This window comes from Hesperophylax consimilis, chromosome 6 (assembly GCF_061612785.1).
Source record: "Hesperophylax consimilis isolate HC1 chromosome 6, BYU_Hcon_1.0, whole genome shotgun sequence".
Lineage (NCBI taxonomy): Eukaryota > Metazoa > Arthropoda > Insecta > Trichoptera > Limnephilidae > Hesperophylax > Hesperophylax consimilis.
In genome coordinates, this window is record NC_142841.1 from 19,657,418 (window position 1) to 19,677,797 (window position 20,380).

General features: G+C 32.7%; 1 protein-coding gene across 3 annotated transcripts in view; it reads left to right on the top strand.

Annotated features, from left to right (window-relative positions):
• Nucleotides 1–20,380, top strand: part of foxo (forkhead box, sub-group O) — a 243,483-nt gene that overhangs the window by 71,593 nt on the left and 151,510 nt on the right. The gene's annotated exons all lie outside the window — the stretch shown is intronic.

Consider the following 20,380-nt stretch of genomic DNA (forward strand, 5'->3'; position numbering starts at 1 on the left):
CTATTTAAAATCGATTTTTTTACTCCACCCAAAACTAAAATTTTTATATATTTGATCAAAAAACTAACGACACTTTTTTTTTTACTCCACCCAAAACTATAATTTTAATATGTTTGATCAAAAAACTAACGACACTATTTTTTTGTTCTAGGTAAGCTTGACCATCAACCCAAATGAAACAATACTAGCAAAAACCTCAGGTAAGACTCATAAATCTAATAAATCTTTGGCCGTTGTCGTCAACCACGATATTTTCAAGATACCACACGGCAGAACTAATGTTCTAACACAGCATAGCATGGTAAGAGGAATTGTGCTCTAGAATGAAATTTCTCTCAAAAAACCCTGTAACTTTTTTGTACACCCATCTTTATCTTACCATAAATTAAACATGTTAAAATTAGAAATTTTATGATGTAAATGGATGATTAATCTGTCAGACAATAAATTAAATTAAAATAAAATAAAATGTTGAGATTTTACGAGGCGGTGCACGGAAACATGAGTATTGATAATTTATTAAAAATCTCTTCAAATTATTTGTAATCCCTTTAAAAACGAGTTTGCAGGCCGTTTCCCGATAAACATTTGGTGAATTCCTAACATATCGGAACACGTGTTCACGCACCTGCATTTGCCTTGACATCGTGATACTATTTTACTAAAAGTGTATTAGTAAGCTTATTAATTAATTCGTTAAGGGCGTGCAATTCCGCTTTTAACCGGATTGCGAATAATTTGAAGAGATTCTTAATAAATTAACATATTTTTATCAGTGATTTTTCTTCGTGTGGAAAGATCGCTCGGCAAGCAGGGGGAGGAACGGGGGACTTCATCCCTTATCAACACAAGTAATTCTCTGTGAGAAGGTCCTTAGAATAAATGCATAGCTTGACAGTTTGAAAATTGCTCCGTAATTAGTTATTCTTAATAACATATTTTATAGTTTTAACACCTTCGTTTGCTGACGCCTCGGAGCTACATAGCGTGACTTCATTGTGATAATAACTGTGGTTGTTTTGCGATCAAGGAACAGGTTTTATCTGTCGTTAGTAGCAAACTTATTTTGTGTCGGGGAATACCCGAGTTATGCGCTTTCTTTTAGGTACTTCATTAGAAATATTTAATGGAAATTTAAAAAGAAGAATTTTTTATGTGGTCACTAAAGTAAAAACATGTGACTGCGTACCGTACTCTTAGATAAAAGTTTGAAAAGATTCAATTACGCGTTAGCAATGGAAAAGTACAATTGTATTTGTATTTGAAAAAGTTACTCGTAATATAATAAATATATATTCTAAAAATATCACATTTACTTTCTATGACGAAAACTGAAAAAAATTGTTTCTACAGGAACCGTTCTTTCCTTCTTCCAAAATAAGTTACTTTTTTTTAATTTCCTGCAAACATAAGTCATGTAGATACAAATAAATAATTTATTTTCTTGTAAAATATATAACAGGTAAGTTTCTTTATAAAAAAATAAAAATATCACATGTTTCCTTCTGTATTTTTTTATTTCAAGTTTTTTTCCAATTGCCTCAGTGTGAACTTTGTACGAAGATCAAAACTACAAACAAAACTTTTTTCGCATTCGCCAGAATGTAACCAGTAGTACGTTTTAATACATACTATTTTTCATCCTTTTCCTAAATCTCTTCCTTTTAGGAATGCGTTACCTGAAATATTCATGAATATTGAGACTTTTCTCGAACGGTGAGCTCTTGCGTCACTTTCACAATATTTTCCGTGTAAAATTTCTAAGCCTACGCTAATATTTTCAGTGATCTACTACATTTCCTTCGTAAGCTATGGGGCTTTGAAAATTCTGTTATGCCGTTTCAATAACCTTATATGTTTGAACGAAAACTATGTTACAATCTTGATTGACGCCAGGTAGTAAAGGCTCGTCGATAATATGTTTGAAGGAAAACTATGTTACAATCTTGATTGACGCCGGGTAGTAAAGGCTCGTCGATAATATGTTTGAAGGAAAACTATGTTACAATCTTGATTGAAACCGGGTAGTAAAGGCTCGTCGATAATATGTTTGAAGGAAAACTATGTTACAATCTTGATTGACGCCGGGTAGTAAAGGCTCGTCGATAATATGTTTGAAGGAAAACTATGTTACAATCTTGATAGTAAAGGCTCGTTGATAATAAAGTAAAACTCTAAATCCAGTCCTTCAATGTTTCATCCTTTATTCAGTATACTATTACTATAAAAAATTGTTACGCACTTCGCACATCAAAACAACATTGTCCTTGAATAAAAATTTCTTATTTATAAACATTCAATTATTTGACTCCTCACTGAAAATTGCACCTCAAATAACGCCACTTTACGAGTATATATCATGCTTTATGTTTTGAGACGTCTAAAAATACCTTTGTTTAATATTAGAGGTCATTCCCAAACGACGATGCAAATGCTCAATTAAAAATATATTTACTACCTCACTTCAGGGCTGAAGATGTGGTTTTTTTCCACATTGTATTTACCATAACCTCTCCTAACATCCTGGCATCATCTTTAGATAAATAAAGACATTTAATGCATGAATTTCGTTTTATTCTCGAACATTCCTGTTTACCTATTATGAAATTTCTTTTCTCAGAAATTGTTTCTTGAAAAGTTGATACACATCAACGGTTGACCCAGATGCCCAAACAATATATTATTTACTTCAGGTAAAACAAACACTACGTTCAAGAATAGATCCTAATTTTGCAGCGTAATTTCCATACTCCGGAATAAACTACGCAACAATTGTTCATGCACAATGATGCAAAATTAAAATAAATGACTAGCTCACTTGCGCTACTGTTCAGATAATTCAATGGATATACTGATTTATTAATCATTTTCAAGTAAGATTATATTACATTCTATACGAAGGTAATAATTGATTCATTTGATTTCCTTTGAACAGTCGATATACTGCATTATTTTGTATGAAGGCCACATAAGTGACCTAACTGAATGAAACAAGTGGTTCCGTGGCACCCTAAATATATAGGTGTATTCCAGTGGCGGTCCGTGAGCAACAGATTTTATTATTAAAAAAAGTTTCAATTTTCTTTATGAAGATTTTTCCCATACTGAAAGAATCCTGAAATTTTCAAACATAAAAATTAAATTTTGAAAAAAAAAATCATCCCATCTCCTTATGCAAGATTTCATTACACTAAAATAATTATAAAACTTGAAGGCTAGCTAATTCAACAAGGTTGATAAAAGTGAATACCGCTACACTGTCACTCGGTGAAGGCTCTATTCTGTATCTCTACATTGGCCGCATGGCTATTTACGTAGTACATTATAAGCGGTGTCGGTGGTGCGTTATCAGTAGCGTAGAATGTCGGAGCGGCGAAAGGAGAAGCCCTTGGGAAATATGTTGGAAATGAATGGATTTCGCAATAAACCCGCATTAACCGGCCGCTGATTTAGATGAGTTTCGTATTATTCATGACATGACATTATCCACACTGAACAGATCATCGAATACTTTATAATAAAACAACAATTATTTTGAACAACGTTACCTAAATACCCACAAGGTTTTTCATGCAGACTGTGTTTCTCACTGACGGAGTGTCGTCAAAAACTGAAAGAAAAATAGCATTATATCATAAACTATAATATGCATGTTTTATATACATAAACCTTCCGAAAGAAATTCTCTAAATGATAGTGAAAACCCTATCAAAATCCGTAGGTAGTTTAGAAGAACCAAGCGCACAAACAGACAGACGCGAATAGCTACTTTGTTTTATACTACTCGTATTTAAATATATAGTATAGTATTTTTTTGTTGCTGTGAAACCATTAGGTACCTACCAGACTATTTTGTATGATTGCGTAACATAGCCAATACTATTTCAATAAGTTATTTTAGGTTCTGAATGGTGTCTCCACTACCGCAATTTTTCACGTACTTACTTGGTTTTTGAACCCGTGGCATCTAGAGTTCTAGAGGGTCAATCGCGTAACGTTTCTGCTATAGAGCTCATCTCAAACGAACATTTAAAAAATGTATTTATTTGTTTTTAATCACAACTTGGGTACGATGTACAACGTAACACTAAATCCGCCAAATATGCATATATTAACCCCCTATGGACCCCTATGATAATAAAGTTAGTCTCCTTGACTGTTCATGACTTTTATTTATATAAATTTGCATCTCTTTATAAAATAAGAAAGTACTAGTCCCAGCGAGAGATCGTACGTGATGTCATCACTCTAGTATCTTCTGTCCTTTTCGTTTTAAAACAAGACTCATGAGAAGGAAGAGGACGAACTTCGATGAGCTCCGTACGAGCTCTCGCTCAGTGCAGTATAGTGTCAATTCTAATTTATAACCACGCCATTCAATTTATTTATTTTTCTTTTTTAAAAAAGCCAACCTCCCAAAGGTTAAATAAAAACAAGTTTCGCACTCGCAGTATTTTTTATAATAAAACTTATTCCTCTACGACTCGAGAGTAAACTTTTTATGCAGTTTCTCATACCAAAACCCTAATATTCTTGAGTGTCTTGTTTATTTGACAAGATATTTACATAATGTCTAGGTAACTGCTAAGAAATTATATGTATTTTGTATATAAATAAATTTGCTTATAATATCGGCCACTTTTATTATTAGGTTGATAAACAAGGTACAGAGTGAGAGATACTCTCGGTATATCACCCTGATGAAAATAGCTTTTGCCGTTTTTGAATCAGTTCTGAATATCCAATATCTAGGTACTTTTCCGCCTTCTTCCTTATCGCCTTCCCCTCCCCACTATCTTCAGCCTAACAAAGTAGCCCAATTAATTCGGAATGCTATAGCCCCACAGTCACCAGACGACCGTGAGCAATTGGGGCTCTTGTGCGACATTTAGTTAAAAACTTATTTTTTTAAAAGCTTCCCACTTATCATTCCTACTAAGGATTTTTAATCTTATGTTTATTTTATCATAACAATTTGATAAAAACAATATTAATCTATTTAGAAAAAGTTTTCTCATTTCTCGTCGAGGGCATAAATAAAATAAACGTGCGTCCTCACTTAAGTTTTAGAATGTGAAAGCACGGAAAGAAAAACAATATTGTACAAATTGAATATTGGTTTCTAAAAATCATTCCAGGCAATAACTCTATAAGTGTTGGGAATGGTACAAGTTCTCCCGGGTATTTGAATACCCGTCCAACGGCACTGGAGAGGATAATCTACAAAATCCAATACTCAAATATTTAATCTAATAGCTAAACTCACTTATAATATATTTTTTTAAATAGTTTTTTTTTTAAATAACAATTAGACCATGATTCATTAAAATGAATAGATTCAAATGTTAACTAAATGTATATCTTGAAGATTTATGGCCATTGAAAACCTATTATCTATTTAACAACAATTTACATCTGATGATTACAACTATCAATCTGTCAATCGTCAATACCTATAAAAGATTGTGACATTATATAGTATGCAGAAATGTTGTTGAATAATGAATCAGGTATTTGCAGTATGGCAGATTAAGATACTCTTGATGCATTAAAACTTAAAGTCAAGATATTGTATCTACGTAAGTCATGATTTCTAAATAAACCGTGTAATTGGTTTTGGAAAATTAAATTTTATCCAGATATTATTTTATTCCAGAATGTTTGGGGTAAGTGCAATCCAACAGATGGTCTCATTCCATCCCATTTGTTGCTTTAAAAATGTAAATATCTTTGAAATGGTATAAGTTATAAAAGACGTCACACTTTTACACATAAGAAATTGTTCTTCTTAGTAAGTCTAGTTCATAACTCATTTTCTACAAAGGTGGTGTAATAATAATAACGAATTGAGAGAAGGAATTTCCTTAGTCGTACAGGCCCAAATATGTCAAAAATCTTCACAGTTAAATCAAAGTTCTCCGGTTTCGGAAATACAGTTAGAATGCAGTTTACATAAGTTTTGTAGATCCATCATCCAAGATGCTGCATCTCTATGTATGGAGATTTATTATTTTATTAAAAAATAAATCTTCTTCAATATAGTCGGCCGGGCCGCACGTGAGGCCGGCCGTCCTGCCACAGAAAGCTCCGCTATAACCTCTCCCCATTTCTCATAAAAGACAGATGTAACAGAAAGAGAGGTTGCAATAGATGTATCTATCAGCGGTGTGCCTTTACAAGATAGATAGGGAGGCAGGTACAAAGTAGAGCTGCCACCATAATTCATATATTCCTCCCCCAGATTGGAGGAGAGAATAAAAACACTTGTTCAATCTTCTACGCCGAGTGATATTTATAAGGCGGTATACATTCCGCGCAGCCCTGTTGTGATTGATTTATCTGACTTGTTTGTCACCCAAAAATGCCCAACTCTTGGGATTTATTTGAATTTTTACCAAGTCCCATTTCCTATCCGCGGGGTACCGATATTGAATATTTTTTCTCCGTTTAAAACTATCCCTTGGAAGGGGGAGTTCATTTCACCTTCGAACAGAATGACAGATTTTTCCAGAAAACCAAAATGAATTTTATTTCCCAGGAAGGAAGGTTTTCGATGGAAGTCGCGGTGTACCCCAAAGTTTCGTAATTAATCATAAGTTCGATACAGCGAACTTCGGCGACTTATTATTTGCGATTCATAAAGTAAAGCACACTTTGAAGGTGTTTCTGGTACGTCGAACAAATAAGAATTTTTATCAACTTCGCGAGATATTACTCTTTTCAAAGTTGAAGTTTTTTAGCGTTGTCTCAATTTGAATACTTCTTGAACCTTGTTCATACTATGTGTTGAAATATAAGTTTTCAGGAAGGGTATTATTTTCAGCGATCACATAGGAACCTAGTCACAGTGATGGTATTATTCTACGCAATAATAATAACTTTTACTATTATTTATTTTTTATTGTAGGACAGATAAACTACCCATGTACACTGCAAGACTTCTTATTTTAACATTATTAACAAATATGTAAATAAGTTTATTTAAAGTGAAATTAATTAATTATACCGTTTTCGAATCTTCATTCAATAGCACTATTCCTCTTTCCATGGTATGCTTTGCTAGTAAATATCATTTTTATAGCGCAGTTTTGTATGATATAACTTCAAAGTAATCTATAACATCATTTTATCGCCTCATTCCTCTGGCATATTCTGTCAGATGGTCTGAGTATTAGTACTTTGTAATAAAAATCTGAAAATTAAAAAAGGTGATGAAATAAACTTTAAAAATTATCATTAAAATCGACAAATAATTTTAGAAATATTAAAAATTTTAATGCAAATTTTAAAAGGTTTTTACGCCTAAACACTGAACATAAAATACTGATAACGAAAAAACACACCTTTTATTAGACAAATGTATTTAGAAACATTGTTGTTATTTAATTATTTTCGATTCTTATAAAAATATTAATATATACAAAATCATAAAAAATATTAATCTATACAAAATCATCAAAAATATTAATCTATACAAAATCATCAAAAATATTAATATATAAATAATCAGCAATTTTTTTTTAGTTCAGTGCACGTATTTTCATCTCGCGACAACATATCCACTGTGATTTATGAAACTTTAAATCATTAAAAATTATAAAAAATATAAGTCCAATTTAACGGCCTAGGGGTAAGGCTCTCGAATCCCGGCGTGCGCAAGAAATTATTTGATTAATATCTGTTACGTCAAAAATACGTGAAAAATATTATTAGGTATATTTGCGGCACGTTTCAGAGTGGAAGATACTCTCAGTATCGCCAGTGTAAGATCACCATTCAGTATTGAAACGTTGCTTGAAATGGCTTTAGCCCTGTTTGGTGACCAGATCTAAACAGTCAGGTACTTCCTCTTTCCCATATCCTTTCCCTTACCAATCATACCCCATTTGGGGGTGCCATTGTCTCACTGGCTCCAGGCGGTTGAGAGCAGTTGAGAAGCCCGTGCGGTATTCACATAAAAAAATCAATCTAATAATTCAAATTAAAACAACGAAATCGGTTTGAATTTCTTAAGTTAAGAATTTGTGACGTGGTATGTCATGTCAACGAACCCCAGTCCATCATTGTAATTCGTATCAATAACAGCAACATTGCTACTGGCTATAATACGAGCGACGCATTAAAAATACGCAATACTAACTAATAACAATATACAAGTGATTGCATTGTATTATGAGAGCTACACCTCCAGACCGTATGCTCTTTCCACCTCCTCGTTATACTTGTGAGATATTCCAAACGTAAACAAACTACTGAGAGCGTTGGCATTCTTAATTGTTATGACATAATAATAGCCGCTAATACAGTGGTAGGCAACCGGTAGCTCGCGGGCGCCCGGTAGCCCGCAATATCAATCATTTTAACCCATCAGTCTCAACGACAAGGTGAAATTTCATAAAATTTCGGAATGCTTTCAAAGTATCTAAAATGTGTTACATATTTCTTATTTTTGAAGTTATCGTAAAAACAAATACTATTTTTGAAACTAGATAACATTTGCATCAAAATGTTTCTATTTTTAATAATCGATGATTTTTCTAAAAAATAAAATTTTAATATTAAACTAGAAAATTGAAATAATTCGATATTTAGAAAACACATTCCTTTTGTGTAGGGAATTAGTGAGAAAATTGTCACTTCCCTTTTTTTGCTGTTAATACAATAAAAAAAACAACTGCCAATCGAAAAATCCCGTTGATTTGTACTCATTTCGACTGTGTTTTTTTCACATATCTACGCATAGAAATTTATAAAAAAGATACAAATACTTTTATAATGTGGGGCGTCCGTCCCCAGTCAGATCTGTTCTTCAGAGCCTCTAATGGAATATGATGTTTGTGGCTAATAATGTCTCTCCGAGGCTTGAAGGGTTAAAGATGACCACCAGTGGTAGATACTTCAGAATCGAAACTTTGAAAACGTTTAATAAGAATATTTTTTTATTCCGGAATGTAGGAAGGTTGGTGCGATCCCACACATGCCATAAAGAGTGTAAATACTTAGTGTTATACAAGTAATTATGTAAAAAAGTTATTAATTAACGAAATAAATGTAAATAAGCAAACATTATCGATTTTCCTCTTCTTTGTCGCGCTATTGATCCAATTGAAGATTATCGGGGCCAATATATTTCTCCAATTTGTTTCGATACTCGAAATATGACTGGATTCTATGATTCCATGACGACTTTAGGACCGCTTTTGATGATCAGATCTGAAAAGTCAGATTCATCCCAACCTTTCCTCCCCCATCTCCCTAACCTTCCTTTTCTTTTAGCCTTACAACATTCCCCGAATTAACTTATTTATAATAACATTCTTCCACTGATGTATTATAAGTTTTTTTATTATTTGGTTTTGAAAAGTCATTAAATAACTAACAAATCTTAACGCTCCGGCTCAGCGCTGACGTCATCGTTACCGACCGGGACACAATTGCAGAAGCGATTGACAATGATGTGACGTCATCATATATTGCAAAATCTATGCTAAAACTAAGCGCTTCAAATAAGAGCATTAAAATTTATAAAAATAAAATTAAAATATCTATTGGCATTTTTCTTGGATTGTCTATATTTTAAAAAATAGACTAGAATTATTCAGTTAGTTTAGAAGCCCGCAAAAGGTCTTATAAAATAACTAATGTTTTTTATTTGCTCTTGAAAGGTTGGACATGACTGCGTTATTGGCTCGCTATTCGCAGCACTACTTGTTTACGTTGGTCCTCGCCTGTAACCAGAGTAGGAGCAACTCCAAGGAATGAATGAATGTCTGATGATTATTATTGCCAAGTGAACAACCTCGCTATAGTAAATAAAGTATTGTTTCACGATGGTCATCAATGGCGGAATCCGATATGACTTTTATCATAATGGCGAATTTATTTCCAACGCTTTATGATCCGTACTCCATACTACTGGAATGTTTACTGCCGTTTTTATTCTAATATGCACCCAGACAAATGGTGCGAATACTTGGAGTTTTTGCGTGGAAGGCTCGGCCATAAGTGTGATCACGACCATGTCAGCGATGACTCGTGCATTATGATTGCATGATTTGTGAAGCTGAAAGTACGAGCTGAAAGTACTCGTATTTATGAAAAAACATTTCCCTCGGAATCATTGAATTTCAAAAAAAGGAAATTTACCTTTCGAATGTTAAATTATTGCATTGTTATTATTGAATAGCTGAATATGTGTGTACGAATGATATGGCCATATAACGGCCCTTTAAAGTATGTCCACTGGACTTGGTTGAAACCACGTGCGTTGTCCCAGTAACGTACCTTCAACCTTCTAAGCATCTGTCAAACATTTAATCCATATGAACAATACACATTTCAAATTAATAATATAATTTTGGAACCTACTTTATCGCTTGTCTGTTATGATTTATATTTACGTTCCAATTTCTAAAATTAAAACTTCATCGAACTTGAATAATTTTATGCACTACACAGAAATACAATTAAAAATTACGCACCCATGCATCGACAACCGAAATTCTAAAATCTCTTGCCTAAATGTAGATTGAATAATTTTCATTATTCGTTTATTAGGGATCTAAGCTATCCTTACGACTCATATCTGAACGTTGGAAATACAATGTCTTCGGATGGCATCCTCGATTACGAAAGAGAAGCTGAAGCCGCCCACACATAAGCTTTTTTATTTGAATTACCTGTTCTATCCGATTTCATCACAAAATTCCTTAAAATTATAAAATTCTTTCAAATGCATCTCTAGCAGTGAGCTCTGTCGTAATTATGGACCAACGCAGCTATTTTTCGCTATGTTTCTCTTCGAAGTGTCCAATTGACTATAGTAAAATAATACATGAGGTAATATATTTTCCATTTATAAAAAGTGTGTTGAATCTCGAGTAAAGCAGAGTAATAACTACTAGTTATAAATAAAACGAACAGTCAAGCCAATCTACGCGAATATCTTCGTACCTATGCCTTGGTTTTTTATTTATTTCGGAACCCCTTTGTTACATGTGATAGGTTCAGAAAAGGATTCAAATGCGTTAAGGCGATGCACTACGTCGTGTAATATTTTGAATCGAGCCGCTATCAATAACACACCATACGTAGATGGCGATAAGGCTTTATTTCCCGCTTAACACCATCCACCTGTTTTGATTTATGCAAGAAAAAAACATGGCCAAAGAGGGCCTTTTATTTTATTTTGTGGATGTTCAGGCACAAATATTTAAATGTTTTTCCATCATTTTATAAATAACTTAATTTGCCACATTATACAATAAAACCATAACCAAAATGGGTTCGTAAGTAGGAGATTTTGAACTTTAAAGCAGCTTTTATAGGCCTTATACATTATTTTTTTCTGGGCTTATAAAAAGACTTACCTAAAAAATACTCGTTTATTTCAAAGGCCAAGATGTATTCTACTCGCAGTATTTAATTAAAGCATCTGAAATATTTCTAGGCGACCAAATTTTCAAACCAAAACCACATGATTTTGCATTGCTACGTAGTGCATCGCCTTAAATATTGAAAAAAGTATTTTTAATTTGTCATTTTTTTGAGTCGGTTATACTTGTGAGAACACCTAGAAAGATGACAAAAAACCACTCCCACAAAACTCAAAACTGTCTGAATTCTTTGCATTCTCACTAAAGGATATCGTAATGACTCAATGGTCACAATGTTTAACGTCTATTGTGAATCATCTGGTTATGGGAAACTCAGCTGCAACTTTGCGGTTTAATGCTATCACAAAGAAAGTGCAAGGTGCAGACTGCAGACAGTCTGTGTCGTGTTAAATGCGTAAACCCGATACGTCTCGGTCAGGAATATTTCAACATTTTTTGCATTTCTCCTCAAGTGCATAATGGGTACTGTAGATTTAAATGGAGATTTTATCAGTTTTTCAGGTAGATGCTGCGAAGGGGATTGCAGTTGTGAAATCAGGAATTATGTTATCACGTTTCTGCAAAGAGTGTAAAGTGTTCTTATCAGATAGGTACATATTTATATTGACTAAGATTTCATTAGGACTTAGTCGTAGTCAGGTTTGCGCCAATATCAATCGTTACCAAGGCCAAAAGTTAATAATTTCATTTTGTTTGCATGTTATATATATAAATAGGTATTTGAATGACAGGTACCTGATACCAAGTTATAGTCCCTCTTATAGTAAATCCAACTATATCCTATTTGTATTTTTTTTTTACTTTCTTTTAGACACTTTCGTTCACATCGCTGGCTTGTTGAAAATACTAATCTTCAGTAGACAGTCCTTTAAAAACTTATTATGAACAATTGGATATTGAAAATATCTGTAAAATGATAATTGGGCAAAAACAAATAATTTATTTATAATTTTTACACCAAATGATGGTGCTACTTACTTGTCTCATTTAATATAGTAAGTTAGCAACTTCTTATGGTCACATAGGTATTTATATATTATACAGTCCCAAAATTTATCACCACATCCTTTTTTAAAATATTTTTCAAATATACGGCATAACGTTGCCATCAACAAAAGTAAGAATAGTGAAAGTACAAAAACTGAAACTAAAGTATTAAGTAACAAGCATAAAATGTAAAAGTTCAACAACTCAAAGAAAGGTATAAAGTAACAAGTATTGAATGGAAAAGTACAACAACTCAAATAAAAGTAAAAGTATAAAATTTAAAAGTACAACAACTCTAAAGAAAAGTAACAAGTATAAAACGTAAAAGTACTACTACTGAAAGAAAGGTATAAAATGTAATAGTACAACAACTCGAAGAAAAGTATAAAGTAACAAGTATAAAATTTAAATATACAACAACTCAAAGAAAAGTATAAAGTAACAAGTATAAAATGTAAATGTACAACAACTCAAAGAAAAGTATAAAATGTAATAGTACAACAAATCGAAGAAAAGTATAAAGTAACAAGTATAAAATGTAAATGTACAACGACTCAAAGAAAAGTATAAAATTTAAAAGTTCAACAACTCAAAGAAAAGTATAAAATGTCAAAGTTCAACAACTCAAAGAAAAGTATAAAGTAACAAGTATAAAATGTGAAAGTTCAACAACTCGAAGAAAAGTATAAAGTAACAAGTATAAAATGTAAATGTACAACAACTCAAAGAAATGTATAAAGTAACAAGTATAAAATAATAAAATATCTAAAAGTATAAAATGTACAAAAAATATTATTTATTTAAAAAGGTTTTAGAGTTAAAGGTGAGTACTGCTAAGTAAAATATGTTTACTTACTTTTGGGTATAAATCCACAAATGACATTCTGTGTGCTAACTGCCATGTATCGATGATATTTGCCGATTGTTCAAGTGGTTACCCATTTTGAAAGTTGGCCACTTCCATACAATCGGCGAAACCTCTTGTCATTTCTCTTAATCCTTTTTTTCTTGTAGTCGACACCCAACTCTCCCCCCTTCCCACTACAAACCCCAACCCTTCTCACAGCGGGCAGCCGCTTCACATAATTACACTATTATTATTTAGGGATCGATTGTATTAGATAGTTCTACGTACGTCTGCATATTGTGGGGTTAACCACACCAAGTTCCTAAAATAGATGCTATGAATTTATCAAAAGCATGCATTTCATTACATTGCGGGCTTCAAATTTTGCTATACCCTGTCTTTGGTCTTTTTTGTGTGATCCCTTTTTTCAGTGTCGATATTTTGATACTTTTGTTCGTTGGAGTTTCAACGAGACGACTTCTGAAAAAATCCTTTGGCATTTATACAAAACCGCATTCCTTTGTTTGCAGTTTATTAGTTTATTTGCAAAACTCAAAATTAAAATAGACCCTAGTTTTTTATTGCGTCGGTATTAGCCTGCACACAGAAAGCAGCATATTGTAATTCACATTATTGCGTCGGTATTAGCCTATGCACAGAAAACAGCATATTGAAATTCACATTATTACGTCGGTATTAGCCTACACACAGAAAGCAGCATATTGAAATTCACATTATTGCGTCGGTATTAGCTTATGCACAGAAAGCAGCATATTGAAATTCACATTATTGCGTCGGTATTAGCTTATGCACAGAAAGCAGCTTATTGAAATTCACATTATTGCGTCGGTATTAGCCTACGCACAGAAAGCAGCATATTGAAATTCACATTTTTGCGTCGGTATTAGCCTACGCACAGAAAACAGCATATTGTAATTCACATTTTTGCATCGGTATTAGCCTACACACAGAAAGCAGCATATTGTAATTCACATTATTGCGTCGGTATTAGCCTATGCACAGAAAGCAGCATATTGAAATTCACACTATTGCGTCGGTATTAGCCTACGCACAGAAAACAGCATATTGAAATTCACATTATTGCGTCGGTATTAGCCTATGCACAGAAAGTAGCTTCTATAAATACACCGTGTTTCTAAAGTGTCAGAATGACAGAATAGAATAGAACGTTATGTAATATATATTATGTCCAGGTAGATTATTATAAATTTTGGCGTGCTCGCAATTTTCTTTGTATTATAGACCCGTTTCCCCGATTTTCATAATTATGGTTTATTTTTCTTTTAAATTCCTCGAAGGTTATTTCTTACATAATATTATCATAAATATTGAATGCATTCGTTATTATAAACAGTGTGCAACTATCTTGAAATTCAACATCTATTCAAGGCCTCTTCTCATTATCTCTTACACGTGTATTGCGCTTAAGTACTTCTCGCGTACTATTCGCGTATAACATTATCCATATTCATTTAAAGATTATGATTCCACTTACCAACCGTGAAAAGTCATGAAATGCAACTTACTTTACTTTCTATAATTAAAACTAAAAAAAAATTCTACATGAAAATATATACAACAAGTAAGTTCTTTTTCAAATTATTAGCCTGAAACACAAATATAAATTTAAAAATCTTCCCAGAAAAATTAAATGTCAAATTATTAGCCTGAAACACAAATATAAATTAAAAAATCTCTCCATAAAAAAATAAATGTCAAATTATTAGCCTGAAACATAAATATAAATTAAAAAATCTTCCCAGAAAAAATAAATGTCAAATTATTAGCCTGAACCACAAATATAAATTTAAAAATTTTCCCAGAAAAAATAAATGCCGCCGACGGGACTTGAACCCGCACCTTCTGATTGCCGGTCAGATGCACGGAACCACTGTGCTACGTCGGTTTAGCCACCAAATAATTCAATAAATACTAGTGTTTCATTCAACAATTATTGCATTATTGATTTTTTCCCTTTTATAATTATTATTACTTTTAATAATTTGTTATCTTTTGTGCTTTGCATAAAACCTTGTCTTGTAAACATACGTTTACCTTGTATTCATATTAATAAGTTCTTTATCGCTTGTCTGGAATTAAAGAGATAATTTTTATGATATAATAATTTTCTTAACACATGCATCTGTTCCAATTCTGATAATGTCACACTCGTAATTACAAGGATTTTTTGTTATTTAATGTCCATCGTTTGTCGAATCAATTTCATTAATTCAATCTCTTAACTCCTAATTTGTGGAATTGTTAATCTTATCCTGCACTGAGACCAGATCTCATCTAATCTGTGAATAATTCTGAATGCGAGCAATTTCACAATTATTATTCATCAGTTGCGGAAGATGCTCTGGCTGGGGTTACTTAACGACCCCAGCAACCATAGAAATTCTGGTTGTTAACTCATTATGGACCAGCGCATTAGCATAATGTCATCTGTTAGCTGACGCATGTTCTGCCCACAAATTGCCCCTCTGACCTCCTGCATTAAGTGTAATAGAAGCTATAGATTAAGTTCTGATTCTAAACTAAAACGGCGGTTATATAATTACATTATTGCATGCAATTTTTAACATTTTTGCTTTTCAAAGCAACAAACACCTTTACATTAATTTTTCACTTGTAGTTAACACTTTGTGGGTATACATAATTGTAATAATTCAAATAAAATAACTTTGTTTGAATACCACTTTACTGTATATATTTCTAACCAACCAGTTTCAGTTCAACCCGAACCTTCATCAGGGTTAATAAAAACATAGGTTGAACTGAAACCGGTTGGTTAGAATATATACAATAAAGTGATATTCAAACAAAGTTATTTTCATTTTAATTATTACCTTCATATTAGGCCTTGATAAAATAAACACCACCAGTAAATCCTGCAATCCGTATCTAACTAAACCAGACAAAAACAAAGTTCACTCAAATTTTATTACGATAATTACCATCAAAAATACTATTTTTCCCCAAGTTTCCCACTTTAAACTTTAAAGGGTAATTAATAACCATTGATAAGTGAAATCAATAATGGTATAGGTAATAAAAATAAAATTTGTTTTCCATCACAAGTACGTATGGGAATAATATAAATATATCGTTTGTAAGTGGCTTCACCACAGTTTGATAGTGCTTTCAGAAGGCGAAACAACTGTCAAGTGTAATAATAATTACTCGACAGAACTGGTTTATAATTTTTTTTTAGTAAGTGAATCAAAATGTTATCGAATATACGAAAAAAAACTGGACAGCAACAAATAAAAAAATCACTTATTTTAACCATAACATGGAAATCCACTTTTCCGAAGCAGTAAAACTCTCTTGAATTGTGAGTGAATTTTAATTTTTTGCACAATTTTAAAAATTTAGAATTTATACGTAAAGGCAACTACTATTGAGTGTATTTTTTGTCGTGTGGTATTGATTATGAAGCTTTAAAATATTATCTCCATATAGCTTAATTTCTTTAAGAAAAAAGGAGAGTCAGAAAAACCTCAAAGCATACTGTGTTTAATTCTTATTAAATGCTTAATTTAGAAGTTTTGTGGTTAGAATAATTAATATCTTTACCGCTTTTAGGCGAATTACTATATTTCATGGGATCAATAAATCACCAATTATATTTTGAATTTCATTGTAATAACTTTTGTCGGTTATTCCAATCAATGTAATATTTATTCATTGAAAAATAAGATGAGACTAATAAATTTAAACGAAATATGGAACAATAAAAACAGAACAAAACACAGAAAATAAAAAAGTAATGGTCGCAAATGCGAATCGATCCCAGGATATCGACCTAGTAACACTGTCCCCCGGTAAGACAGAGATCTTGAGTTCGATTCCAGGTTGCATTTTCTGTGTTCTGTTTCATATTTCGTTAAGGTTTATTAGTACAGGGTTTTCCAATAAGAAATGTTATTTTGAATAGCCCGCTATTTCGGTAGATATTACTTTTGAAGCTGTCATTCATTTGAGTGATGAGGCCCATTTTCACCTCGGTGGCTTCGTCAACAAGCAAAATTGTAGCATCTGGGGCTCTGAAAACCCAAGAGTTATTGTTGAAAATATCTCTCTATCCGCAACGTGTGACTGTTTGGTGCGGTTTATAGTCCAGCGGAGTCATTTGACCTTACTTTTTAGAAAATGAGGCTGGAGCAACAGTTACGGTGAATGGATTGCGCTATCGAGAGATGATTATTGATTTTTTATGGCCGGAATTGGATTGTATTGATCTGAACAACGTTTACTTTCAACAAGAGGGCGCCACGTGCCACACAAGCAACAAAACCATTGATCTTTTACGATTGAATATCAAAATAACACCTCTTATTGGAAAAGCCTTTATTATCTTCTTCAATGATACAATTGTGTTTTTGATGCTGCTCGTCCAGTTTCCAAAGCTCTATGTGACGAGTTTGGCTATTTAGTATTAGTGCTAAGCAAACGGTCAGCGGCCAGTTTGATTACCCGCCCGGCCGCCCTCAATTTGTAGGCTTCCACGCAATTTCCGGAACCGATTTAATTGGAAAATGGAGTGGTAGTTCTGGCGGACTAGGATTACGTCTAAAAATACGGTGTCTACGCACTCCACAGAAGGACTTTACGTGTTATTAATTAATGATCAACTATTTTCATGTTATTTTTTACTGTAACAAAATGTTGAGTGTGAGAGAGATCAGATGTACTTTAAAATGATTTCTGTCAGTGGGAGTATGGCATCCCTAGTTGGGGTATGTTATGAGGCTGGGGAGACTAGGAGGGATGGAGATGGAACAAAGTTAGGTTGGAAAGTGGATAACTGGCTATTCAAGTCACTAAACATGGCTAAAGCCGTCTCAATTCTGAGTTGCGGTCTTTCACCCCACTGATGATAGACACTGAACTGCTGTCCGAATCATCGGGTAAAGAAGGAGGAAGCGCCACACGGCATAATAACCCATACATTAATTACAATGATAAAAATCTCTAATCATATCAATAATGTTTTAATTCGGTTGAAAAACGGTTAAAAATAAAATACCCGTCACTCATTTTATTATCTGACATGCGTAATACATTAATCACTACTACAATTAAATTAAATTTAAATTACGTCATAATTACAGGCTATTATTAGTTTTTTTTCCGCTTATCAAAAATATATGTTTTTGATTGTTCGATAATTGTGAAATTTATCCCCACATCCCTTCAACTCTCCATCATTCGTTTATTTATTATTTAGTTCAAAGTTCTTTGTTCCTCGGAACATTAATGTTCCGCCGAACTTGTAACAAATGTTCCGCGATTTTACGAAGGAGCAGATGCTATGGTTTTTCAACACCACAATTGAATAAGTTCTGCGTATCAATATTATTAACCATAATACTAAAGTCAGAATATCCACAATATAACCAATTTCTAACCTGATTTCAATGAAATATGCAAAATCCGACGAGCCCGGGTATTTTATTGAAATTGGTTTGAAGGAAGTTGAATTTTATAAAGTTTTACATTTTTTTGTACCTATATCTGTATAATACAGGATAAGTTAAAATAAAATATTTTTTAAACTGACAACCCAACTTCTTTCAAACCGATTTCAATGCAATACCAAAGTTCGTCGGCTTTTTCATAATTCATTATATTCAGCGTATAATGTTTATAAATTTTTCAGCATCATCTAAAACATGAGAAATAACCCTAGGGAAACCTCAAAACCTCCTTCTTACCTAAATTGTATTTAAACTTAACGTATATAAATATTATTTTTCAAAATGCCTGCATGGAAGTTACAACAAATGTGTCATATTATGTACAGTTTGATGAATTCGTAGGTTCCTGCCGTCATTGACTGATTTACGTAACTACAAACAGTACACGCCAAAAAGAGACCATTTGCTTGTTCTCTCCAGACATAAAACTGCTGTATTTTGAGGGTAGTTATAGCTATTCCTCATTTGGAAAACTTTTGAATGAAATACCTCTGTTTATTCGAATATCGATATCGTTGCAGAAGAATATAGTTGAATCTTCAAGAAGATCTGCAGAAAATGTTTGCTGTCTGAACAGTAAACAGCACATGATTTATAGACTTTATAAATGCCCAATGACGGGATACCTACTTGGGTTTGTGATTATATTATTTAATTTGAATTTTATTTGCTTAAGTTGAATTTTGATACTATTTTATTTTATTATATTAGAGGCACTTCTGAAAAGAACCAGCTGTATTCTGAGATAAATCCGGAATGTACATCTGAGCGTGTCCCGTTCGGCAATATAATCAATATAACCAAAGAAAATAATATATAAAATATGTAACAATCCATTGTCAAATAAATTTTTATTATAATTATTTTTAATTTTATTTGTTAGTTTTAGCACTTCAGTGAAATTGGTGCTCGGTGTATTTTATTTCAATCAAAAGTGTTCCGTGACTTCGAAAAGGTTAAAAGAACGTACATACTTCACGTCACGAATCATAACTCTCCTTAAGTTTGATATAAATTTGAATTTCGAAATCGTGACATTTTCCGGCGCCAAAATTCCTTAGATTATTTCACGGCGACGCGATGCGGTTCTTCGTTCCACGTGTTAACACGTGTTCATGTATTGGGTGTAGACGAAACTAGGTCGCGAAACCGTATCGTAGTGAACTGTGTGACACGGTGACGTCACTCTCCCTAGCAACAGGTCTAGTTGGGACTCTGCCGGCCCTTCCTATCAAAAATGATAAATATTTATTTTGTAGAGACGCGACGATAGATACCGCATTGGTTATACAATCCTACATAATATATTTAATATGAATTATATGTAACGTAAAGCTAGCGCGATTCATATGTATTAAAGATCGACTTACTTAACTTTGGATTTGAGTTTTTTTATGTTTATTAAAAAAAATTACGTTACATAATTTACAGAAAATATAGTAATAATTTCACCTAATTTTATACATAAGATGTACCAATATAATAAAGCTAGGCTTGTGTGTATGGGAATTTTTCATTGGTTCGTTATTTTTATGTATAATATGCCAAAGTATTCAGTTTATAATTGCAGTTGGTTTTTTTTATTTGAATTTTAAAATCTTTGTTGTTTATATTTCGGATACTTTCTGTAAATGAATTTAAAA